The sequence below is a fragment of the Oncorhynchus gorbuscha genome, linkage group LG05, assembly GCF_021184085.1.
Source record: "Oncorhynchus gorbuscha isolate QuinsamMale2020 ecotype Even-year linkage group LG05, OgorEven_v1.0, whole genome shotgun sequence".
In the NCBI taxonomy this organism is placed as follows: domain Eukaryota; kingdom Metazoa; phylum Chordata; class Actinopteri; order Salmoniformes; family Salmonidae; genus Oncorhynchus; species Oncorhynchus gorbuscha.
In genome coordinates this window covers 57,613,198-57,639,477 of record NC_060177.1, presented here as the reverse complement: position 1 = coordinate 57,639,477, position 26,280 = coordinate 57,613,198, and the positions used below count along the sequence as shown (strand labels likewise).

The window sequence follows — 26,280 nt, the reverse complement described above, 5'->3', positions numbered from 1 at the left end:
AGGGCATGTTGACTCTCTCTCTCTATCTCTATCTCTCTCTCTATCTCTATCTCTATCTCTCTCTCTCTATCTCTATCTCTATCTCTGTCTCTATCTCTATCTCTCTCTCTCTCCCTCTCTATCTCTAACTCTCTCTCTCTCTCTCTCTCTCTCTCTCTCTCTCTCTCTCTCTCTCTCTCTCTCTCTCTCTCTCTCTCTCTCTCTCTCTCTCTCTCTCTCTCTCTCTCTCTCTCTCTCTCTCTCTATCTCTCTCTCTCTCTCTCTCTCTCTCTATCTCTATCTCTATCTCTCTCTCTCTCTCTCTCTAACTCTCTCTCTCTCTCTCTCTCTCTCTCTCTCTCTCTCTCTCTCTCTCTCTCTCTCTCTCTCTCTCTCTCTCTCTCTCTATCTATCTCTATCTCTATCTCTATCTCTCACATACACAGTGGCAGAGCTTAATGGAAGGCCTCCTGATGAGTGCTGTGTGGTGTACTAGGTTGTGCTCTAGCTGCTATCTGGACATGAATTTATTACTTCTCAGAAAGCAAATCTAATTCTCACTTGCTGTTCCACCAAATGGCTTCAGGTGTCTCTGTGCTATCAACGTGGCATTATGCTCTTCTTTCAGTCTCTCTTTGATTTCAACCTTCTGCTTTCTCTCAGATCTTATTTTCCCATCCTTCTACATTTTTACCTTCATTGTCATTTTTCCGGGGGGGTTATGTAGAAAACCTCACCCATATAGATTTACAGACGGTAAGGTTGACTGCTGTTTTTAGGTGAGGCTGTTCATTTGTATAAAACATTCTGGTTCTCAGTTGCACTAGTGTCTCTGCCCTTGATGATAAGTTAATAATTCTCCTCTCGTCTCGCAGTGTGACATCCATTCATTTAGCCACACTTTTATGCTCAAGGTGAGACTCCCTCAAAGACATTTCTCTTAGGAGAGTATTTACATAATGCATAATCCTAACAAGTTGCATTGAGCTACTTAATGTCACGAGACACTGCTTCATTCTGTGACAGTTAATTGCGTAACCTCGTGATGGCCACAGATATTATAAATGATATACATATTTGAGAAATTACAAGCTGCAAAGTCTGATTGTGGTTGTTGTCTGTTTTGGTCAAGGTGTCCATCGTCTGACTTGAGTGCCTTTTACTGTATCCCTCTTTATCTGTTCTCTCTGTGTTCCTTTATCCTACTTCAAACAGCTCAAAGCATTCCCTAGTCTCCTGTTATCCCTGGCCCAACCCTGACCATGCTCTGGGCCTGTTCTGCTCTCTCTAGTCTCACTAGACCCTGGGAGAATCTTAATTACATACTCCTCGCGTCCTCTCTCCTCGCCTCTTTCTCAAAACCCATTGTCTGATAAAGCCAGAGGTCCCTCCCCGCCAACCTTCTCCTCCAATGGGTTATAAGAAGAAGGCAAGGAGAGAGGACGCGAGGAGTATGCAATTGAGATTCTTCCTCTGTCAGCTGTGTTTACTGTGCTCAGGAGGGTGAAAGGTCACTGATGCACTGTGGCGGGGCTGTGTCACATTCTAAAGGGCACTGTCTGTCCTGGAGAGGGCCAGAGCTGCAGGCTGCAGCCACACACCGGGTTTAGAGGCCACAGCTCCAGGGGCAGCGGTCAGAGGCAGCATGCGGGGGTAGCAAGGCTCATATTTTATCCCATCACCACTCCTAATGCCGCTTGCCCTCCTGCCCTTCATCCTACCCTCCACCCCCAGATCACCCCATCAGGTCACTCTGTGAGGGATTTCAGTAGGCCAGCGGAAGTGCCACAGACAGCCCAGCTTGAGGCACCACCCTGCCTTTTTATCTCTCTCTCGCTTCTCTCTCTCTCCCTTTCTTTTTATCTCCTCCCTCCTTTCCTGTGTGTGGAGTAGAAGGTCAGTTCTTTCAGATCCTTCCCAGCAGGGTCATTTCTGTCAGTCAGTTAGGTGGAGGCCCATGCTGTGTCCTGTAGCTTCACCACTACTATCTGTACTGTAATTGAATATACACATACTGTACCACTCAGTCTCAACCTTGACTTGTGACTCATGTCCAGATCTTGTTGTTTATATTGTGTGCCATGTGTAGGCTACAGCTTTCACATTTGAGTGGCTCAATTGAACATTTTCAAGCATAGTACCCCAGCTCTGAGCAGTGTATGTGTCAGGGTTTCCATTAGCCAATAATAGCCGGCTTTTGGCCGATTTAAAAAATGTAAAACACAGATTAATAAAATTGGCAACAGGAAAGAACAAAAAAATGCCATTGCGAAATAATACTTTTTTTGCTTTTTCATTGATGGAAATACCAGCCGATGTAAATATATTTGACTGGTCATGCTTATCGGTCTGTAGGTTAATTGACATAATTCCGTGGAATTCAATTGGCCCCGCGTGTACAGTATATTCGTTATGTATCTTATCAAACGCCGACAGCATACATATACAGAGCCTTTGAGCGGACAATCTGTCAGACATCTCAAACAGCGAATGCATAGACAACGGAAAGCAGTCTTCATCAGTACGTCACACACCACATTGCAATGAGCTGGACGCAGTATGCATTTAAAAAAACACATGTATACTTAATGTGGAACTGACGGCATTTTAGCAATATGAAATCTTATTGAAATCTGTTCATAGAGACCCCAGGAAGAATATGACACTTTAAAAATAAAATAAAGAATCTGACAAGCGAGCGCTTACAGTATGTATATATGGCCATTTTCACGTTTTCATAAATTCTTAGAAAGTTTGGGAATTAAGTATACTAAGGCACTCGTGAAAATTCATTAGCAATTTAGAGTGGGAAAGCGGCCTTGCGTTTGGACAATTAATAGACACTTCAGTAAATAAAACATAATAATCCTCATCTCTCCCAAGTGGTCATTCTCTCTTTCTCCCCTTACCCATCTGTCTATCGCCCTTTGAATTCCATGCTGTCACAGTTACTAGCCCTTTCAAGCTTAACATCCTTATCATTTATCGCCCTCCAGGTTCCCTCGAGAGTTCATCAATGAGCTTGATGCCTTGATAAGCTCCTTTCCTGAGGACGGCTCACCTCTCACAGTTCTGGGCGACTTTAACCTCCCCACGTCTACCTTTGACTCTTTCCTCTCTGCCTCCTTCTTTCCACTCCTCTCCTCTTTTGACCTCACCCTCTCACCTTCCCCCCTACTCACAAGGCAGGCAATACGCTCGACCTCATCTTTACTAGATGCTGTTCTTCCACTAACCTCACTGCAACTCCCCTCCAAGTCTCCGACCACTGCCTTGTATCCTTTTCCCTCTCGCTCTCATCCAACACCTCCCACACTGCCCCTACTCGGATGGTATCGCGCCGTCCCAACCTTCGCTCTCTCTCCCCCGCTACTCTCTCCTCTTCCATCCTATCATCTCTTCCCTCCGCTCAAACCTTCTCCCACCTATCTCCTGATTCTGCCTCCTCAACCCTCCTCTCCTCCCTCTCTGCATCCCTTGACTCTCTATGTCCCCTATCCTCCAGGCCGGCTCGGTCCTCCCCTCCCGCTCCGTGGCTCGATGACTCATTGCGAGCTCACAGAACAGGGCTCCGGGCAGCCGAGCGAAATGGAGGAAAACTCGCCTCCCTGCGGACCTGGCATCCTTTCACTCCCTCCTCTCTACATTTTCCTCCTCTGTCTCTGCTGCTAAAGCCACTTTCTACCACGCTAAATTCCAAGCATCTGCCTCTAACCCTAGGAAGCTCTTTGCCACCTTCTCCTCCCTCCTGAATCCTCCGCCCCCCCCCCCCTCCTCCCTCTCTGCAGATGACTTCGTCAACCATTTTGAAAAGAAGGTCGACGACATCCGATCCTCGTTTGCTAAGTCAAACGACACCGCTGGTTCTGCTCACACTGCCCTACCCTGTGCTCTGACCTCTTTCTCCCCTCTCTCTCCAGATGAAATCTCGCGTCTTGTGACGGCCGGCCGCCGCCCAACAACCTGCCCGCTTGACCCTATCCCCTCCTCTCTTCTCCAGACCATTTCCGGAGACCTTCTCCCTTACCTCACCTCGCTCATCAACTCATCCCTGACCGTTGGCTACGTCCCTTCCGTCTTCAAGAGAGCGAGAGTTGCACCCTTCTGAAAAAACCTACACTCGATCCCTCCGATGTCAACAATTACAGACCAGTATCCCTTCTTTCTTTTCTCTCCAAAACTCTTGAACGTGCCGTCCTTGGCCAGCTCTCCCGCTATCTCTCTCTGAATGACCTTCTTGATCCAAATCAGTCAGGTTTCAAGACTAGTCATTCAACTGAGACTGCTCTCCTCTGTATCACGGAGGCGCTCCGCACTGCTAAAGCTAACTCTCTCTCCTCTGCTCTCATCCTTCTAGATCTATCGGCTGCCTTCGATACTGTGAACCATCAGATCCTCCTCTCCACCCTCTCCGAGTTGGGCATCTCCGGCGCGGCCCACGCTTGGATTGCGTCCTACCTGACAGGTCGCTCCTACCAGGTGGCGTGGCGAGAATCTGTCTCCTCACCACGCGCTCTCACCACTGGTGTCCCCAGGGCTCTGTTCTTGGCCCTCTCCTATTCTCGCTATACACCAAGTCACTTGGCTCTGTCATAACCTCACATGGTCTCTCTTATCATTGCTATGCAGACGACACACAATTAATCTTCCTTTCCCCTTCTGATGACCAGGTGGCGACCGCATCTCTGCATGTCTGGCAGACATATCAGTGTGGATGACGGATCACCACCTCAAGCTGAACCTCGGCAAGACGGAGCTGCTCTTCCTCCCGGGGAAGGACTGCCCGTTCCATGATCTCGCCATCACGGTCGACAACTCCATTGTGTCCTCCTCCCAGAGCGCCAAGAACCTTGGCGTGATCCTGGACAACACCCTGTCGTTCTCAACTAACATCAAGGCGGTGGCCCGTTCCTGTAGGTTCATGCTCTACAACATCCGCAGAGTACGACCCTGCCTCACACAGGAAGCGGCGCAGGTCCTAATCCAGGCACTTGTCATCTCCCGTCTGGATTACTGCAACTCGCTGTTGGCTGGGCTCCCTGCCTGTGCCATTAAACCCCTTCAACTCATCCAGAACGCCGCAGCCCGTCTGGTGTTCAACCTTCCCAAGTTCTCTCACGTCACCCCGCTCCTCCGTTCTCTCCACTGGCTTCCAGTTGAAGGCATCCGCTACAAGACCATGGTGCTTGCCTACGGAGCTGTGAGGGGAACGGCACCTCAGTACCTCCAGGCTCTGATCAGGCCCTACACCCAAACAAGGGCACTGCGTTCATCCACCTCTGGCCTGCTCGCCTCCCTACCACTGAGGAAGTACAGCTCCCGCTCAGCCCAGTCAAAACTGTTCGCTGCCCTGGCCCCCCAATGGTGGAACAAACTCCCTCACGACGCCAGGACAGCGGAGTCAATCACCACCTTCCGGAGACACCTGAAACCCCACCTCTTTAAGGAATACCTAGGATAGGTTAAGTAATCCCTCTCACCCCACCCCCCTAAGTTTTAGATGCACTATTGTTAAGTGACTGTCCCACTGGATGTCATAAGGTGAATGCACCAATTTGTAAGTCGCTCTGGATAAGAGCGTCTGCTAAATGACTTAAATGTAAATGTAAATGAATATTTCTGCAAATATGTAAACACCACTTGGGAGTCGGCTTACATTTGGGAAATGTACAGTCCTATGGTTCAAACCTAATCCTTCAGTTATGCAAGATCAACAACGAATGCTCGCCAGAGAAGGATGATCTAACATCTAACGAAGGAACATTAGATAAACCCTCTCAAACCTTTTCAGCTAGTTGCCCATTACAATTGCACTGATAAACGATGGAGAATTGTAACTTACTCGTCCTTTTGCAGCTTGCCTGCCAAAAATGCATGCTTGTCCCAACCAAGCACCCAAAGCTAAGTGGCTAAAGTTAGCTAGCTTTCTCTTGGAGTTTTCTACCTCCCACCCCCTGGCAGCCGCAGGTCTGCTAGTCTCTTGATTAAACCCCCCCTGTGGCTAAATGAGCGGACATCAAAGGGATCAGTGGGTTGTGGAAGATGTGCTTCTCCCACGGCCCAGGTGCCACACCCCTCTCTCGTATGGGCATCTGCAGCTGCCAGGCCCTCAGTACTGCAGCATAGAAATCAGAGACCCCTGCTGTGTTGATTCTCTCCGGCTGCATGAGGAAAAGCTGCCGATCCAGCCCCAAACTGCCAGCCCTTCTCAACAGAGCACATGCTGGTTCCCCCCAGCTGGACCCCTCCAGCCCAGAGGCCTCTGCACCGCTTTGAGACAGAACACTGCTAACATGCTCTCCAGGTCCACCAGGCCTTGTCCCCCCCTCCTGGACAGGCAGGTACTGCACCGTCGCCCTCAACCAATGATGCCCCCAACCAATTTATGCCATAGGGAGGATGCCACCAATATGTTGATCAGCACCCTCCCTCTATATCACACTTGGGAGAGGAGTCACTTAAAATTTGTCAGCCTCGACAGGACCGCTTGTATAGAGTGTATAACTGCCCCGACAGAGGGCATCCCTGGCAAATGCCCCACCCTACCCAGACTGGCCTACTGAGCCCTCCCCCACCTTAACCATACAAGAACCCTGGCATGCAACATTTTAACACAGGCCACAAAATTATCCCCACAACCAAAACAAAACAACACATTGAACAGATATTCATGGTCCACCCTATCAAAGGCTTCCTCCTGGTCCAAGTAAATTAGTCGAACGTTCACATTTGAAAGCCTTGACAGGTCCAACATGTCCCTGATTATGAACAGACTGTCTGTGATTGAGCATCCTGTTACACAGTACGTTTGTTCCTTGTGTACAATAGAGTCCAGGTACGACTTGAGTCTGTTAGCGAGGACCTTGGCAAAGACCTTATAGTCCACACAGAGCAATGCCACAGGCCTCCAGTTCTTTAAGTCGCTCAAGTCCGTCTACAGCTTAGCGGCAGCTCCCCCACGCACTCACGTAACACGCAAAACAAGTCCTGTCAAATCATTTTTATAAAAATCCACTGGCAGACCGTCGACCCCTTGGGCACAGCCGGGGGCCATCTGAGAGACGGAAGCCAAGAGTTTGTGAGAGGCCAGGGAAATGTCCATTTCATATCTCTGCGACAGAGCGTTTGGGAAGGTCTGTGAGCAGCAGTGGCATGTATTCATGGATGCCAAGGGAAGCCAGGCTTTCCCCAAAGATTGACCAATAAAAAATGTACGTAAAATTCTCTGTGTTACATAATCTCCTTCAATTCGCAAGAGGCTGAATGTACAGTACATGGCCGAAAGTATGTGGACGACGTACTCGCTGTTTGTTTGTTACCTATGCATAGTCACTTCACCCCCACGTACATGTATAGATTATCTCAACTAACCTGTACCCCTGCACACTGACTCGGTGCCCCCTGTATATAGTCTCGATGTTGTTATTCTTATTGTGTTTTTATTATTTCTCTTTAGTCTACTTGGTAAATATTTTCTTCTTCTTGATCTGCTCTGTTGTATTCTGTGCATGTGACAAATAAAGTTTGATTTGATTTATATATCACGGTCGCAAGGCATATGAGCTAACAGGTTATAGTGCAAACAACACAATTATCACAACACATAGGTTGTAATATGGCTTTTTTTCCCTCTGGCTTCCTCAGTGATTTTAACCACGCACCTCTAGTAGTGAGCAGAACCTGAGAACACACAGGTGTTCTTCCCTATACAAATCAGAGAAGAACTCCACAACCTGCTCCCGCATCTCCCCCGCAACAGAAGTGACTTGCCCATCAGACAAACGTAAACAATGGATTTTCTTGGTTTCCCCACTCTGTTTTTCCAAACCAAAAAATAAAGAGCTGGGAGCATCCATTTCCTCAACATGGACAATCTAGCTCTTACAAGTGCCCGTTTTGCTTTAATCTGAAAAAAGACCCTAGGTCCCTGCATAATTCAGATTATTTTGCAGCCCCAACGTACCCTGCCCCACCAGCTCAGCCTCCACCTCACTTATGCTACGCTGAAGCTCCCCCAAAGCTGTATACTGTGTAATCTTGTAAGATCTTTACACCGGGCCCTGGTGAAACAGAGAACTGAGCCATGGCAATGTGATGGTCTGAAAACCCAAGTGAGCGAATGGAGGCCCTCAATAGCTGATTCTTGAATGTATAGATACGATCCAGGTGAGCTGTTCTCACCCTACCTCATCCACCTTCACCCACATATACTAACAGCCTACCCTTATACAATACCTTTAAAGAAGAATGTTGACACTCAGGCCCGGAGCAAAAACACTGCGACACCAGCACTAAGGTCTGGGCCAGGGTTCAGCACCTCCGCACCCTTCCACCAGGCCCCCCGATCCAGCCCATTAATCACAACACTGTGTGTCTCTTGCAAAAACATCACATTTAAATGTTTTCTTTTACATATTCCCCCATCTTACCCCCCCCCCCCATCTCTGCCACCATTCATGATAAGGGAGCCTATTATTGTTAAGGGAGCCTGTATTGTTGGTTAAGAGTTTGTAAGTAAGCAGTTCACCGTAAGGTATACAGCTTTGGTATTTGGCGCATGTGACAAATAACATTTGATTTGTCTGCACTACCACAAACTTCCTCTCTCTGGACCTTATATGGGCACGCAATCTTTTTGTACCCTATGTCCCCACACTCAGAACACTGCATGCTAACTTCGCTATCAAACCCTGCGTTACCACCCCTCCCCCTGCTTAACCTTGGCGTGTACATTTTGCTGCTTTTCTGCGTTGTTAAGAAGCATTAACACTTGCCTACAAAAGGAGACAAGATGTTTAATAGATTCCACTTGGCACCCAGCCGAGCGAACCACTTGCAAACTCACCAAAACGAACCAACGTCTTGTTATCTGTTCGACCATAACAAAATGGAGGCAGATTAGCCACCACTACTTTTGTCGACTGGGTCGAAAGAAGTGAAATCTGCAAAACAGTAACAAAAATCCCACTTGCAACTAGCCGGGCAACAACAACACAACCACTGCCTTGTTCATTCAAATGAAATTAAATCAAATTGTATTTGTCACATGCGGCGAATACAGGTCAAATGCTTCCTTACAAGGCAGTGCAACAGGCACGAGAGGCAGCCCCAAAAATGTTTTGGGGTGGCACATAGGGAGATTGGCGGAGTCAGGCGATAGACCTGAGCCAACTCCCCGTGCTTACTGGAGGAAGCGTAGTACTGGTCAGGCAGAAGAAGAAGAAAATCGTTGCACCAATGAACAAGTGATGTGTTAACCCTTCACCATAGAAAAAAGGTCAAATGTAGAAGAAAGGGAAAGAAAGCAGAAGGTTGAAATCAAAGAGAGACTGAAAGAAGAGCATAATGCCACATTGATAGCACAGAGACACCTGAAGCCAATTGGTGGATCAGCAAGTGAGAATTAGATTTGTTTTTTGAAAAGTAATAAATTCATGTCCCGATAGCAGTTAGAGCACAACCTAGTACACCACACAACACTCATCAGGAGGCCTTCCATGAGTTTTTCTCAATTGCACTAAAACACTAAAACCCATTGGCTGAACAAACTTCTCAGCTGCCTGGACTCATTTAGCTAATTATGCAGTCTGTTGTCAATACCTTAAACCATTTCACATGGTAAAACACAATTTGCAGATAGACTTTTCAGCAAAACTCTAAACACATTCTCATTCTCAAAACACATTCTGCACTCTAATGCACATGTCATCCATACTGGTAAACACAAGTGGCAACAATCAAATACAAATAGAGAACATATGTCATTGATTGAACACAACCACTCAAAATTGATTTAACCTGTTTCAAATGATGCGACACAACCAATATAAGCCAGTTCAGAGCGCAAACAGTTTGTTGAAGGTGGGAAGGAGAAAGTCTGAGAATGGATACTGTAGTACAGTGCATTGTAGGCTGTATACTGTACAATGGACAAATTGAATGGCCCTGAACATTGTGCTTTCCATTTATTAACACTACTGACTGCTCAATAGATTTTGACTGGTTGCAGGTTCATATCAACAAAGAACAAGAATTACAGTATCACGGAGACAAAGGACAAGTTTATGTGATGCAGGATACAGTACTGTAAAGTAGGGGTACAAGGAGGAGGAAGAACAAAAAACAAAATTGCAGAGTAGTAATTTCTGATCAATTTTGAGCTACTATGATATAACATGTTTTTGTTCATCAAAAGACAATGATGGAAAAATATGAATATTTCTTTTGATTAAAAATGTACTTCTCTCTGAGAATGTGTTTTCTATTTTTCGGTGTATTTTGAGAGTGCTTGAGAGTGTATATCATTTTGATCACTTTGTTTATGATTTGAGAGCAGTGTTTGATTTTGAACACAAGGTTTTGAGGTCAATGTTTCATTTTGCAAGAGGAGTCAGTGGTGATGTAAATAGTGCTTGAAGATGAGGTTTTGTGTTTAATGTTTTCAGGAAATGGAGCAAGGTTTCAGAAATTGTTTGAGCAATTGAGAAAAACTGTAAGCTCTGCCACTCTGTGTGTGTGGGAGAGAGAGAGAATTACTATGGACTCTGCTTCAACAGCAATCTCGTAAACATCCTCTACAGTATCATGAACAACAGATTCCAAAAATGTCCTCAGTAAAAACAATATCCCCGGAAAACATCAAATTATCTTCTTACCAAAATAGCATATGACATACCACGTATACATCTTATACACCCTTATTGACAAACAAACAGAACAAAAGTAAAGTCTTTTCAATGCTTTGTCGATTTTCAAAAAAGCTTTTGACTCAATTTGGCATTAGGGTCTGCTATACAAATGGATGGAAAGTGGTGTTGGGGGGAAAACATATTACATTATAAAATCAATGTACACAAACAACAAGTGTGCAGTTAAAATTGGCAATAAACACACAGATTTCCTTCCTCAGGGCCGTGGGATGAGACAGGGATGCAGTTTGAGCCCCACCCTCTTCAACATACTGTGTATATCAATTAATTGGCGAGGGCACTAGAACACCCGACCTCACCCTACTGGATTCGGAAATCAAATGTCTACTGTTTGCAGATGATCTGGTGCTTCTGTCCCCAACCAAAGATGGTCTACGTTAGCACCCAGACCTTCTGCACAGATTCTGTCAGACTTCGGACCTGACAGTGAATCTCAGTAAGACAAAAATAATGGTATTCCAAAGCAGGTCCAGTAGCCAGGACAACAAAACAAATTATATCTAGACACGATTGCCCTAGAGCACAAATAATTATACCTACCGAGTTGTAAGTATTAACACCACAGGTACAGTTGAAGTTGGAAGTTTACATACACTTAGGTTGGAGTCAACCACTCCACAAATGTCTTGTTAACAAACTATAGTTTTGGCAAGTCGGTTAGGACATCGAGGTCTAAGACAAGTAAGTCTTCCAACAATTGTTTACAGACAGATAATTTCACTTGTCATTCACTGTATCACAATTCCAGTGGGTCAGATGCTTACATGCACTGTTGACTGTGCCTTTAAACAACTTGGAAAATTCCAGAAAATGATGTCATGGCTTTAGAAGCTTCTGATAGGCTAATTGACATAATTTGAGTCAATTGGAGGTGTACCTGCGGATGTATTTCAAGGCCTACCTTCAAACTCACTGCCACTTTGCTTGACATCATGGGAAAATCAAAAGAAATCAGCCAAGACCAAGAACAAAAGGCAGAAGAAAGAAGCCACTGCTCCAAAACAGCCATAAAAAAGCTAGACTACGGTTTGCAACTGCACATGGGGACAAAGATCGTACTTTTTGTAGAAATGTCCTCTGGTCTGATGCAACAAAAATAGAACTGTTTGGCCATAATGACCTTTGTTATGTTTGGAGGAAAAAGGGGGGTGCTTGCAAGCCGAAGAACACCATCCCAACCGTAAGGGTCTTCTACGCCATCAAAAGAAACATTCAACTCAACATCCCAATTAGGATCTGGCTAAAAATACTTCTATGGTTGTGGGGTCTGGGGTCCGCTCACTAACCAAGAATTCAAAAAACACCCATTGAGACACTTCATGCGGAATTCTGCAAATATATACTGTGTGTACAGTGCAAAACCCCAAACAATGCACGCAGAGCCGAATTAGGACTATACCCTCTAGTAATCCAGATCCAGAAAAAGAGCCACCTAAACCACCTAAAAGGACGGAATGCCCACACATTTCACCACAAGGCCCTCGCCTACAGAAAGATGAACCTAGAAAGAGTCCCCTCAGCCAGCCGGTTCACAATTAGACCTAACCAAATGATGAGATAGCAAAAAGATAATTATTTGTACCACTGGAAAGATTAAACCAAAAAAACAGAGGAAATTGGAATGCTATCTGGCCCTAAACAGAGAGTACACAGTGGCAAATCCTTGACTATGTACAGACTCCGTGAGCATAGCCTTGCTATTAAGACATGCCCCCATAGAAAGACAGGCTATGTGCCCGCTGCCCACAAAATGAGGTGGAAATTGAGCTGCACTTCCTAACCTCTTGCCAAATGTACGACCACATTAGAGATGCATATATCCCACAGATCAAACAGACCCACAAATAATTTGAAAACAAATCAAACATTGATGAACTCCTGTATCTGTTAGGCAAAGTACTGCAGTGTGCAGTCACAGCCCGTTGCCATGAGAAAAGGGCAACCAGTGGAGAACAAACAACATTGTAAATACCACCAATATTTATCTGTTTATTTATCTTCCCCTACATCCCCTTCTATTCCTACGACAACTATTTGCACATGTACATAGCTGATAATATAACACTTGAAATGTCTATATTTTTGAGTGCAATATCTACTGTTAAATTCAAATGTTTTTTTATTTATGTTGTTTTGTTTCTTCTCACTTTTGTTTATTTCACTTGCTTTGGCAATGTAAACACGTTTCCCATGCCAATAAAGCGCCTTTGTGGCGTGCTGAGGAGCGACTGACTCCCCCGCCGGAGGGGCTGCTGTGGAACTGCAGCAGGCAGGACTGGGATTCCTGGCTAACACCACCCCCTCACAGCCCTCCCAAACACAAACAAACACACGCACACACAATCACACACAGCCACTGCAATGCAGGAAGGAGCTTCCCTCTGCCCTGCGTGGGAGAGACACCAATCACTGCCTGACTCTCACCAAGTGAGCTGTGAGGGCGGACTGTTCAGGGAGGGGATCCCTCATTTCTCTCCATCTGCCTCTCACTCTCTGTCTTTCGCTCTGTCGGTTTATTTTTCTCTCTCTGTCTCTTTCTCTCTCTCCCTGTCTCTCTTTTGCTCTCTCTCTTTTTCTGTATCTCTCTCTCTCTCTCTCCCTTCCTCTCTCTCTCCCTCCCTCCCATCCGTCACTCCCTCTCTCGTTAACAGGTCTTAAACAGCTAGTACCACACACACACATGGAAGATGTGGGTGGAAGGAGGAAGATAAATAAAAGCCTCAGTCTCAACGACTCAATCCAGACTGTTGTGTTTGTGACTTCACAGTGCAGTTAAAGGATTGGTTCACTATTATAGAATGAAATCTCTATTGTTTATGTAATTGGCATGTTATAGAAGGGTCCAGACACTTTTTCAGGGATTTGACTTGGTTTTGGGAAACTTATCCCACCCGCAGTAGAGTTCCTCATTGCTCGTTCTGCACTATGGGGGCACCGGAGAAACATGAAACAAAGGCTCCAAAAACACCCAAATACGTCCTTTTAGAAACGGAAAAGCTCTCAGTATAGTGATGCAGGTCTTTAGATGATGTACACATGAAATTGTATAATTCTGAACTTTTTCCGCAACGTTATATTTCATTTTGTGTGACTCGAGCGTTTTCCCCTATCAGCTGTGCTGTGCTGGTAAGTTTCTCAAAGCCAAATGAAATCGCAAATGTAGGATTTTAAAAAATGTGAACAACTTGTTTAATGAGTAAGACCTCCCCCTCGTTGTCTTGGTAATTCATTCCAACCTTTGCCCAATCAGCAGTAGGCCTATCTATTTCCAGGTTACTCATGGGAAAGAAGAATGGAAATGGGCCTCTTTAATTGGCTAGATAACAGATGGTGGTTTATGTGGCTACAAAAATCATCACATGCTCCTTTCTGCTTTTTCCCAGTGACTGTTTGATGATGTCAGTGCATTAGGAACAAGCACTGATTAAAATGAATGACACTCATTTGATTTCCCAATTGTCTTTCTGCAGGGGAACCTGGGTTGCATGTTGCTCCAAGATGTGTCACAAATATGATTGTTTCATGGTGTAACTATAGAGATCTGATGTTTGCACACACCACTGACTGTATTGCCAATATATACTTTAAAAAAAAACATAGCAAATTCATTCTTTTTTAAAGCTTATTTTGTGTCTGAAATTTTCATTCTTAATGTAGAGGAAGCAAAGACTTGTAATACTCTCCAAAACGCTTCACCCACAGCCAAGTCCACAGCTGGGAGGCAGACTGCTGTCAGCATATGAGTGTTCCAGGCTCTGACATGTAGCTAAAACTGTGTGTGTGCTCCCATGCTTGTCCGATAAGTATGTGTGTGTGTGTACCTGCAGGGAGTTTGCCAAGGAGCGTGAGCGTGTGGAGAAGAGGCAGGAGTTTCTGAAGCTTCGCAGGCAGCAGCAGATCGAGAGGGAGCTGACTGGATACCTGGAGTGGATATGCAAGGCAGGTCAGAATGCACCTCTACTCCCTCTCCTTTTTCATTTTAAGACCTAATACCCCTTTACTTTAATTCTTAAAGTTTACTTCAATATTGCTCAAGTTTTTGCTAAAGTTTGAGTTATAGGCAAACATGATTTGATATTATATGCAGTAATCTGCCACACATTCTCTTATATATATATATATATATATATATACTACATTGTGCTGACATAGCATTAGTCTAAGGGCTTTATGATATGCAATATTAAGTATGCTAATGGTTTGGAGTGTGTGTGTGTGTGTGTGTGTGTGTGTGTGTGTGTGTGTGTGTGTGTGTGTGTGTGTGTGTGTGTGTGTGTGTGTGTGTGTGTGTGTGTGTGTGTGTGTGTGTGTGTGTGTGTGTGTGTGTGTGTGTGTGTGTGTGTGTGCTTGCGTGCGAACGCGCATTGGTGAAAAAAGTATACAATTGTCATACTTAAGTAAAAATATGGATAACTTCATAGAAAGTTACTCAAGTAAAAGTGAAAGTCACCCAGTAAAAAACTACTTGAGTAAAAGTCTAAAAGTATTTGGTTCTAAATATACGGTACTTAAGTATCATAAGTAAATGTAATTGCAAAAATAAACTTAAGTTTCAAGAGTAAAAGTATAAATCATTTCAAATTCCTTATATTAAGCAAAGCAGATGGCACAATTTTCTTGTTTTTTGTACAGATAGCCAATGGAACACTCCAACACTCAGACATTATTTACCAAAGATGCATTTGTGTTTATTGAGTCCGACAGATCAGAGGCAGTAGGGATGACCACGTATTCTCTTGAAGTGTGTAATTTGGACTATTTCCCTGTCCTGCTAAGCATTCAAAATGTAATAAGTGATTTTGGGTGTCAGGGAAAATGTATTGAGTAAAAAGTACAATATTTTCTTAATGAATGTAGTGAAGTAAAGGTTGTCAAAAATATAAAACGTCAAGTACAGATAACCCCAAAAAACGACTTGTAGTACTTCAAAGTATTTTACACCACTGTGTGTGTGTGTATGTCTTCATTATATGGTGTGTGTGGCTGACACCTGTGTATTTGTTTCAGAGGAAGTGATGCTGGCGGAGGAGGACAAGCACGCTGAAGAGAAGTCCCCTCTGGATGGAGCGTGGTACAAAAGGAAACACAATAACCCAGGTCAGGAGTATAACCAGGGCCCTGAGTTGGTCAAGTCAGACCACCTGATCTGATCAGGAGAAACTCAGTGCCTTGGTTATGAGCTTTATCCAAGTGTCGTCTCCCTGTGGTTGCCCAGGACTGCTTACCCAGTCTCCTCTCTGGCTGTGGCTGTAGATGTGTGAGGCTTTGGGCTGATGCCACCCACCCTCTCTGCGCTAAATATTGTGTGCTGTTGCTGTTATCAAGGCCGTGTTAGCACAACACAGAAATAATCAATGCCCAAGTGTGAACCCACAGTAATTATGGGTGTTGGGGCCACATGTAAATTGTACTACAATGGGAGAGAAGTGCACAGGGCCACAGTTCAGAGAGAGCCTGGCTGGGAGAGTGTGTTTGAGGGAACTGTGTTGCCAGTCGAGTTTGAATGGTCTGTTGAGCTAACAACACCTGAGAGGCCTCCCCTGAGATGCTTGTAGTAACAGTGTTTCACAAGCTATCAGAGATGTGAAGGGCTCAAGTTGTGTGCTGCTTTTTCAAAAGGAAGTACGTTGCCTGATGGAAGTCCTGTCGTAATGCCCTGAGAGCTGATGTCATATCCATCAAACACACATACTGTGTGTACATTATCTCCCTCGAGCAAACTACACTAACATACTTTTCACAAGGAAATCTGGTGTGGTACTAACCCAAAGTATTGTTCTAATGTGTGTTCAGTGTTGAAAAGGGCAAAGAAGAGCAAGAATGACCTGATCAATGCTGAAGAGGGCGAGGACCACTTCACTGACATCTCATCTGTTGGTAAGGCCAACGCCCGTGACTCCGACCTCTTGATCAACGTGTCAGCTTTCACACTGCTCACTGCTGTATTCTGTTCTACCCAATGATTTCTATACACTAGATGACTGATGCAGGGCACTGTTTTGAAGCCACCGTCCTGGCCATCTTGGCACCCCCACCATTGTAAAACTATTTTAGAAGCTCTAGAAATGCATGTATTAATGGAGAGCTTGGGACTAGAAGGTTGTACCTGCCCAAAAGATGATTCTGAGATAATTAGCATTAACGTTCCGAAACTTAATTGGTTTGAATGGTGTCATCAATTTTTATCTTGTATTCTTTTGAACTTGGCAACATAAATTGGGGATATTTAGAGTACTACATACAGAGGACATGGAAAGAACAAGGCTCAGTCAATAACTACATTTGACTAAAATGCAGCTAGAACCTTATAGTGCCAAGCTCTCATAATGTCTACATTTGTTTTTCGACACATTCTTTCTATTAAAGACACCTTAATAAATCATTGACATTTATATACCTCTTCTAGCTGTCTCATGTCACCAAATTCTGTCTCAAATGCAGCCTGGAACAATCTTTTTCTTCGACTGTGCTTCAATTGAATGATGTTGCATAATCAAATCATTTTGTTTGTCTTTTGATTAGATTGTGGTGGTATTGGGCCTACTTCCTACAATGTGTATCAATTTGGGTTAAATACTAGCCTTCATAATGCAACAAGTAACTCAAATTTCTATACTTCCCAGTATGTGACATAAAGAATTCCTGGTTTTATCTATTCTGTTAGACAACTGCCCTTTAAGAATGACAAATGACAGAAGCATTGCAATAGACTCTTATTTAAACAATTATAAAGTAATAATAAAAAACATATATGACAGGGAGAAGGAGAGGGAGATGGAGGGAGAAAGCAAAAAAGAGAGAGGGGAAAAAGGCACGCCTGACTTGGTGCTCAGTTTATGAGGCTCCACACCCGAGTTACATTTGGAGATGAAAATAGCCCAGGAAATGATGATTCTCCCTCTCCTCCTGGGCCACTAACGAGATGCTAATAGAACCATTTTTCACTTTTCTTTTTTTGGTCCAGCCTCAAATTTGTGTTTAATTTAAGTTACAGATGGTTTATTATGGTCCAGGGGCTGGGAGCAGGGGAGAAGGGAGGAGGGCAGTGCACAGAGTTCTCTATGGATGAAATAGCCAGGACACTGAGAAGATTAAAAAATATATATTTTTAATTTTACCTTTATTTAACCAGGCAAGTCAGTTAAGAACATATCCTTATTTTCAATGACGGCCTGGGAACAGTGGGTTAACTGCCTGTTCAGGGGCAGAACGACAGATTTGTACCTTGTCAGCTCAGGGGTTTGAACTCGCAACCTTCCAGTTACTAGTCCAACGCTCTAACCACTAGGCTACGCTGCCGCCCCAGATACTGAACAATATGATGCAGAATTATTAAAGAGAAATGTAAAGGCAAATCTGCTTACGGCCATATTACAAATGCCCTCTACTTCACATACAAGTTGCTGTGTTTGGCCTGCTATGCTGTGGTTTGATTGAGCCATAGTGCACATTTTTGGGGTTTATTAGCTGTGATTTTGAATCTTTCCTCTCATTGAGTCTAATGACGTTTCGAGGCGGTCCCCGCCAAGTGAAAACGTTCAGCTCATGAAGTGACATCAAAGTGATTTCATTGAGTCATACGGAATTGATGACTTGTGTGACTTTATCTCCAGTTTGTGTGCTGTTCCCACCACTGTTCCTCCAGGGTCTCCGTTCGCCCGGGCCAGCCTGAAGAGCAGCAAGAACGGCAGTGCCTCCTACTTCCGGAGGAAAGAGAAGCGGCTCCGCTTCACCATCAGACACCTGGTCAAGGCTCAGAGCTTCTACTGGACAGTGCTGTGTCTGGTGGGCCTCAACACACTGTGTGTGGCCATCGTCCATTACGACCAGCCTGAGTGGCTCACATATGCACTGTGTAAGTCCTGCCCAACACCCGACCTGCGTGGGAGGGAATGCTGTACCATTTGTTTTCCTACCATCGCCAACAGGACGTATCGTTCTATTTATTTGCTGTTTGTACAATGAAACCATCTACATTGTGTTAGTTGTATTGAAACAGTGCCTTCACGTCAGACATCAGGGCGGTCATATTTGACTCAGTGAATTGATCTGTGTGTTATTCCATCTCCCTTGCAGATTTGGCAGAGTTTGTATTCCTGGGCTTGTTTCTGACTGAGATGTCCATGAAAATGTATGGACTAGGACCCATGAGCTACTTCCATTCGTCTTTCAACTGTTTTGACTTCGGAGTAAGTCAGACAGCGATCCAATCAAACCTGCACTTCTGAAATGTTTTATAGTAGAGAATGACATTGCATTGCATTGCATTAGAGAGAACGCACATTTTTGTGTAATTGAATGTACTCTCCTCCCAGGTGATTATAGGCAGTATTTTCGAGGTGATCTGGGCAGTTGTGAAACCTGGGGCCTCCTTCGGCATCAGCGTCCTGAGAGCTCTCCGTCTGCTTAGGATTTTCAAAGTCACTAAGTGAGCGATCCGTTACACCCTGATCCAAAACACGACATGATCACCTGCACATGACTCGATGGTACACCACTATCACCTCCTCATTCCTCCTCTTCATCCCCCTGCTGTAGGTACTGGAACTCTCTGAGGAACCTGGTGGTCTCTCTACTGAACTCCATGAAGTCCATCATCAGCCTGCTGTTCCTCCTCTTCCTCTTCATTGTGGTATTCGCCCTACTGGGCATGCAGCTCTTTGGGGGACTGTGAGTCCACCCTTATTGCCTCTCACAGTAACCGTTCCTGTCCAGTACACACACTGTACTGTATTATTCATGGGCCCAGATTACCCATGGTGATACTCAACATTAGCCAGGTCCATTGTTGTTCGCATGACCATTTAGCTTGTGATACAATATAGATGTGCGTTGTTTTTACTACAGTACCTTGTTGCTCTAGTAGTATGGAGAGGAGAGAGTAACAGCAATGAAAGGCAAGGTTTTCATCCCCCCCACTCTTTGAATTATTGAGCCCACTCAGAAACAGAGTAGATGGTCTCGGTGTTGTTCAATGGAGCAGGTGGCCTCTGTGTTGTTCAACTGAGTAGGTCTCTGTGTTGTTCAACGGAGTAGATGGCATCTGTGTAGTTCAATGGAGTAGATGGTCTCTGTGTAGTTCAATGGACTAGATGGTCTCTGTGTAGTTCAATGGACTAGATGGTCTCTGTGTTGCTCAACAGAGTAGAAGGTCTCTGTGTAGTTAATAATCCTGATAAATGCAGAAGCACTCCAGTCATGTGATCTAAATGCACAAGTGGTCAGGCAGAGAGGACATTACGAACAATAGATGCATGCAGTTGATCCAAAGAGAAATGACACTTGGCAGGCCTTGAAATGCCCAGCCTGGGAGTATGAACTACAGTACAATCACTCCCTGACATAATGGAAGCAGGATCTCTGTGTTGTTCATGCTCTTCCAGTGTAGTGTTCAGTCAGGCTGTGTGCTGTTCATGGTCTTTCAGTGCAGTGTTCAGTGAAGATGTGTGTTCAGGCCCTTCCAGTGCAGTGTTCAGTAAGGATGTGTGTTCAGGCCCTTCCAGTGCAGTGCTCAGTCAGAGATAGATTAAGGACTAGTGGTTGTGAAGCTGCTTCACCCAGCCAGATCCAGCCAAAGCCTGCCCACTTCAAGCGGACCAGGAAATGTATGCTAGCCAAATCCACTTGAGCTGAGGTGTACCATCCAGGTGCATGGATCATTATTCAGTATGCACCCTTTGAATAGAATTCATATTCAACATCATGCCTGTCCTAGTCAAAATAAAATAAACACATTTAGTGGGATACAATATTATATTAGATGAACCCTATACAGTAAGTCACTTGTTTTATCTATTGTGTAATATTGTATTGATCCGTTGTATTTTATGATGATTCGTTTACACAGACGCACATATTTTTACCTCACAGTAGACTGGAGGGTTTTCTGCAGACCTGCATTGTCTTTTCTCTAGTTGGGGAACTAATGAGAGCTGAACTAATGAATATCCGTCTATGCACCAAAGGATTTCAGGAAGCAGAGAGAGGACACACTTTGTTTGCTTTCTGCATGGTTCTCATTGTTGGAAGGTGTAATGAGGTCCCTGTAGATTCTTACAGAGCAATACAGAATATCAAGATTAGCACAAGTTGTTGTGAAATCAGCCTTGACGGAGAGGTTTACGGGAGCCAACCGAGCTGTTAGGGCTCTGACAGTGGCAAGATGTACGATGCCTATTGTGCTGCAGCAACACAATCATAAACTAGGACTAAGTGGGGCTCTTCTCGTCTTCTCAATTTCCATGGTGATGAGGGATTATCTAGAGTGTGAACCTGTGTTCTAACCTGTGTTCTAACCTGTGTTCTGTGTTTCTTCCTGCAGGTTTAATTTTGACGAGGAGACGCCAACAACCAACTTTGACACCTTTCCAGCAGCCATTCTCACAGTTTTCCAGGTGAAGTTCACAAAAGAAGCTAAATGAAGTTGGATTTTTGCCTTCCTTTTGAAATGATTTCATGCTACAACTACTGTAATTACCATTAGTCGAGATCCGTGTAACAATGTGTTTGTGTGTCTCCCAGATTCTGACCGGAGAGGACTGGAATGCGGTGATGTATCATGGGATAGAGTCCCAGGGGGGCGTGCGCCGGGGAATGTTCTCCTCCATCTACTTCATTGTTCTCACCCTGTTTGGAAACTGTATCCTCTCTGGATGATCGACCTGCATTGATTAACCTGATTAACTGTCAAGCATCACGACTTCAGAGCTCTGTGATAGTATCATGATTTAGCGTTGATTTGTAAGCTATAAGAATATATATATATATATATATCCACACTGTATAAGATCCAATGTAAATATTGATTGACTCATTAACCGTTTGGATTTTCCTGACCCCTCACTGATCAGACACTCTCCTCAATGTCTTCTTGGCCATCGCTGTTGACAACCTTGCAAACGCACAGGAGCTCACTAAGGTAGAGTACATACTGCAGTAGGGCTTCCAGCCTCTGTGTTCTGTGACTGGAACCTCCCCTCCCTGGAGTCCCTGGGAACCCTGGATAGAGAGACAGGGAGACGTGTTCCCCTGATGATCCGTCACGAAAGTCAGCTGTCTGATCAAATGCCATGAATTTCATTCCCGTATTTATGTTTGTTGAATATGGCAGTGAATATTCCTATTAGGATATATAGTGCCTTGCTTTATTGGTTCCTTAACCCTGTCGCACGGGGCCGTTCTGGGATGACGGATGTTTGTCCTGGTCAATAACTCAAGGTAATGAACCTCCCAACTGGTTGTAGGATTTGCGACCATTCATAATAATACACCTATGGGGAAGAGGTTTAAATCTTTGCGGCCACACCAGAGAGAGGTGAAGGCCTTTTTTTTTTGCTTGTGGCAGGGCTTATCATCATGGAACCATTGATGGCCCACCTACCCATCCCTGAGTGGTCTCCGTTCCTCACTGTGTTTGTGCTCCTCAGGATGAGGAAGAGCAGGAGGTGGCCATCACCAAGAAGATGGCCCTCCAGAAGGCCAAGGAGGTCAAGGAGGTCAGCCCCATGTCGGCCGCAAACATCTCCATCACAGCGTAAGTCATGATCAGGCGTTTGATACAGTTTCCCCCTTGCTACCCCCCTGCTCTCCCTCTCTCATACCCCTCCCTCAGATCAAACTTCCCTCCCTCACACCCCCTTTCACAGATCAAACCTCCCTCACACCCCCTGTCACAGATCAAACCTCCCTCCCACCCCCTCCCACAGATCCTCTCCCCCCTCACACCCCAATTCACAGATCAAACCTCCATCACACCCCCTCTCACAGATCAAACCTCCCTCCCTCACACCCGCCCCTACAGGTCAAACCTCCCTCCCTCACACCCCTCCCACAGATCCCCCCTCCCTCCCTCACACCCCCTTTCACAGATCAAACCTTCCTCACACCCCTTTCAGAGATCAAACCTCCCTCACACCCCCCCCCACAGATCAAACCTCCCTCCCTCACACCCCTTCCCACAGATCAAACCTCCCTCACAACCCTCCCACAGCCCTGCCTCCCAGACACACCACACCGCCTCCCACTCCTGAGAGATGCTCTTTTATATTGAAGTGTGTCTACATGGGATTGTATCTGTTGTTTGTGGCTTCATGTTGTGTTATTCTGTCTGGACAGCCATTTTTTCCAGTTGATTGTGCTCTTCTGAGGAGTTACATAGGATTTAACCCTTCTGTTCCCAATGTCTGTTGTTTTGATAGATCATGTGTTCTGTCTGAGTCACTGAAGGGCTCAACGTTGTAAGTGTGTTGAGAAGCAGTTGATAAACGGCTTAATGCCTGCTAAGACCTTGACTAGGGTCAGAGACACCTTAATGCTCTGGCTCCCACCCCACATAGGCTACACAGCATCCTGTACACAGGCCAACATGGAGCGGAGAGGGCAATGCCAGCAAGGTAATTTCCTCAACAGTGAGCCCAGATTGTGCATGCCACGCTGTACATTCAGACACATGGTTCTGGTGACAGGGGAACCTCTGGTGTATGCCTTTGTTGTCTCTTGGAATGACAGGCACTTAACCTGAAATGTAAATTGAGTGAAAAAGAAATAGATAGTCCACATAAGATTTGGCACATTTCAGTCATTGTATGGGCACCGTGTCCTTGTATTGCCATTCACCAGTATGTACTGTATAACACCTGTAATTAGTGTATTCATAGTCGACGGTAGCAGGATATGTGATTCTGTCATTGTTTTAAATGTTTTTGTCTTAAATGTTTCAAAGCACTGTTTTATCTTGTTATTTAGAAAAATGTAATGTAGCCATTGGTTTGTTGAATCTTCTTATTAATATCGGCTTTGGGAATTTCTTCCTCCGCATTTCCTCAACGGAAATATACGTGTAATGTATAATTGGACTTGAAATATGGCCCCTATAAATTGGTCTCTGCAATGCCAAATAGGACTCTTTTCGCTACTTGTCTTGGAGGTTGAAAGTCTCAAAGCTGCTCCTCTCGTTCCTTTGTTAACTCATTCTGTTGGTCTCAAATGGAGACTCCCGTTGAGTTGACGTGCAGTGGGAGAGTCAGGGACAGACAGGCGGACGGCTGGACGGCGGGTGCCCTGTCCTCCTTCTGACCCTGACCTCTCCCCCTCTTTTGTTCTCCCTCCCCCTGTCTTTTGTTTTTTTTTGCATGTGCAGTTTTGTAAAGCAAAGTCAAGGTGCACTCTCTAGCAGCTCGTCCGTCTGCAGCGTTAATTCACTGTGAGTGTTTACTCTCCGTTACACTTTACCTCATCACCCTCCTCCTCCTCCCTAGCTTCGGTCCTATACTGTATGTACAGTACCACAATTCTTCTATTGTTGGTGCCAGAGCGCAAACACACTGCACCACCCCTCCCCTCCCCTCCGTCTCCCCTTTGACTCCCAGCTGTTTCTCCTGAGCATTGAGCCATACCATTGTGAGTTTCCCTCTGTGTTGAATTGTAGCAGATGAATGTGGCAGCCTTTTTTCCGTAACAGGTATAATGAGATTGGTATGCTCGTTTTGTATGTACGTTCGCTGTGATTGATACTGTACATCTGCACTTGTTGTTAGTGACTGAACTCACCTCATGACCTCCCTCTCTAAAGAATGACTTTACAGCCCTCCTATTTTTACCTCTTCATCTCAGACTGAGATGATCTCCCTCTCTCTCATCGCTGTACTGTGTCCGTGTACTCAACGGTGGTCTGAGCAGACAGAGTATACTGGGGCGGTTTTCAAATCAAATGTATTTATTAATTTATCCGTTATTTTTGACCAGGTAAGTTGACTGAGAACACGTTCTCATTTGCAGCAGCGACCTGGGGAATAGTTACAGGGGAGAGGAGGGGGATGAATGAGCCAATTGTAAACTGGGGATTATTAGGTGACCGTGATGGTTTGAGGGCCGGATTGGAATTTAGCCAGGACACCGGGGTTAACACCCCTACTCTTACGATAAGTAAAGCTCTTCTTACATCAGCTGATATCTCAAAGTGCTGTACAGAAACCCAGCCTAAAACCCCAAACAGCAAGCAATGCAGGTGTAGAAGCACGGTGGCTAGGAAAAACTCCCTAGAAAGGCCAAAACCTAGGAAGAAACCTAGAGAGGAACCAGGCTATGAGGGGTGGCCAGTCCTCTTCTGGCTGTGCCGGGTGGAGATTATAACAGAACATGGCCAAGATGTTCAAACGTTCATAGATGACCAGCAGGGTCAAATAATAATAATCACAGTGGATGTCGAGGGTGCAACAGGTCAGCACCTCAGGAGTAAATGTCAGTTGGCTTTTCATAGCCGATCGTTCAGAGTATCTCTACCGCTCCTGCTGTCTCTAGAGAGTTGAAAACAGCAGGTCTGGGACGGGTGGCACGTCCGGTGAACAGGTCAGGGTTCCATAGCCGCAGGCAGAACAGTTGTGTTGTGCTGCTGGGCTGGCTCGGCTGGGTTAGGTTGGGCTGGGCTGGGCTGGCTGGGTTGAGCTGGGCTGGGTTGTGTGGGTTGGGTTGGGCTGGGCTGGGTTGACAGCAGGCTCGTGCCGTATCAAGCAGACTGCGAGACGCTCTCTGTCGCTGGCACTCAGTGAGTCAGAAGTTCCATTTGAGCAGCTCTGTAAAGGCCACCATGTACCTTACGACCAGATGCTACAGCCAGGCAGCTGGAGAGGCAAAACACAAGCGCGCACACACACACCCTGCCTGTAACGCCAGAGGCCCTTTGTTTGTCAAAGTGCCATGTCCCTCTTTTATATTAGGGACTCGTTTTTCTCATTACTAGAAGGTAAGGATTGGAAGGAAGGTTACTTGGGGGTAGGATTGTTTAAGATATAGTCAAGTACTAAGTCTACTTTCTGCAGTGCCGTTCAGTTGTCTTCTTTATTTTCGGTTCTACTCCCAGTGAAGTAAGTCCTTTGGTGTCTGTGTTATGTTGTCGCCTCGTGTTTCTCCTCTGTCAGTCTTTCTAAGCTCTTGTTTTCCCCTGTGTCTTTCTTTCCAATGTCTCCTAGCCTGTTAATGCCTCTTAGTCTGTCCCTGGTGTGTTTCAATGTACTCCTTCATGTGTTGTAGGAGTTATGTCTGCTCCCCAGTCCATCACTACTTGAGGTAAACTAACTTACTGTACGATGGCCATGACAATCTATTTGTATAACATAACATAACATAACATAACATAACATAACATAACATAACTTCCTGGTGATGACCATCATCCTCATGTTTACAGGATGGAATAAACATCTTGTCTTGCTTCTTTACTTTGCCCTACATTAGCTTGATCATTCCCTCCTTGCAGTGTACCGCACACGATACTGTAAATTCACTCAAATAATCCCCTGCCAGCTCTCCATTCACCCCTAACCAGATACCTCAGTTTAGAGCTCACTCTGTTCTCAGTGTACTACATGGAGGGTAAGTAGCGGAGGGTCGATTGGAGCCCTGGGGTTTAACATTCCCACAATGCTAGCACGGGTAGACACGGTAGTCGTTTTCATGCCGTTGTACCCTATGAAAGTTAATTCTGCTTTCTACACAGTGGAGGAAGTTACGTGGGATGTATCTGTATAAGGGTGGTCTATATGGCATCGGTAGACTACTGATTTGCAATGCATGTGTTCAACCATTTCAAAGTGCT

General features: G+C 45.2%; 1 pseudogene; it reads left to right on the top strand.

Annotated features, from left to right (window-relative positions):
* LOC124036150 overlaps nt 1-26,280 on the top strand; it is a 146,945-nt pseudogene that overhangs the window by 68,839 nt on the left and 51,826 nt on the right.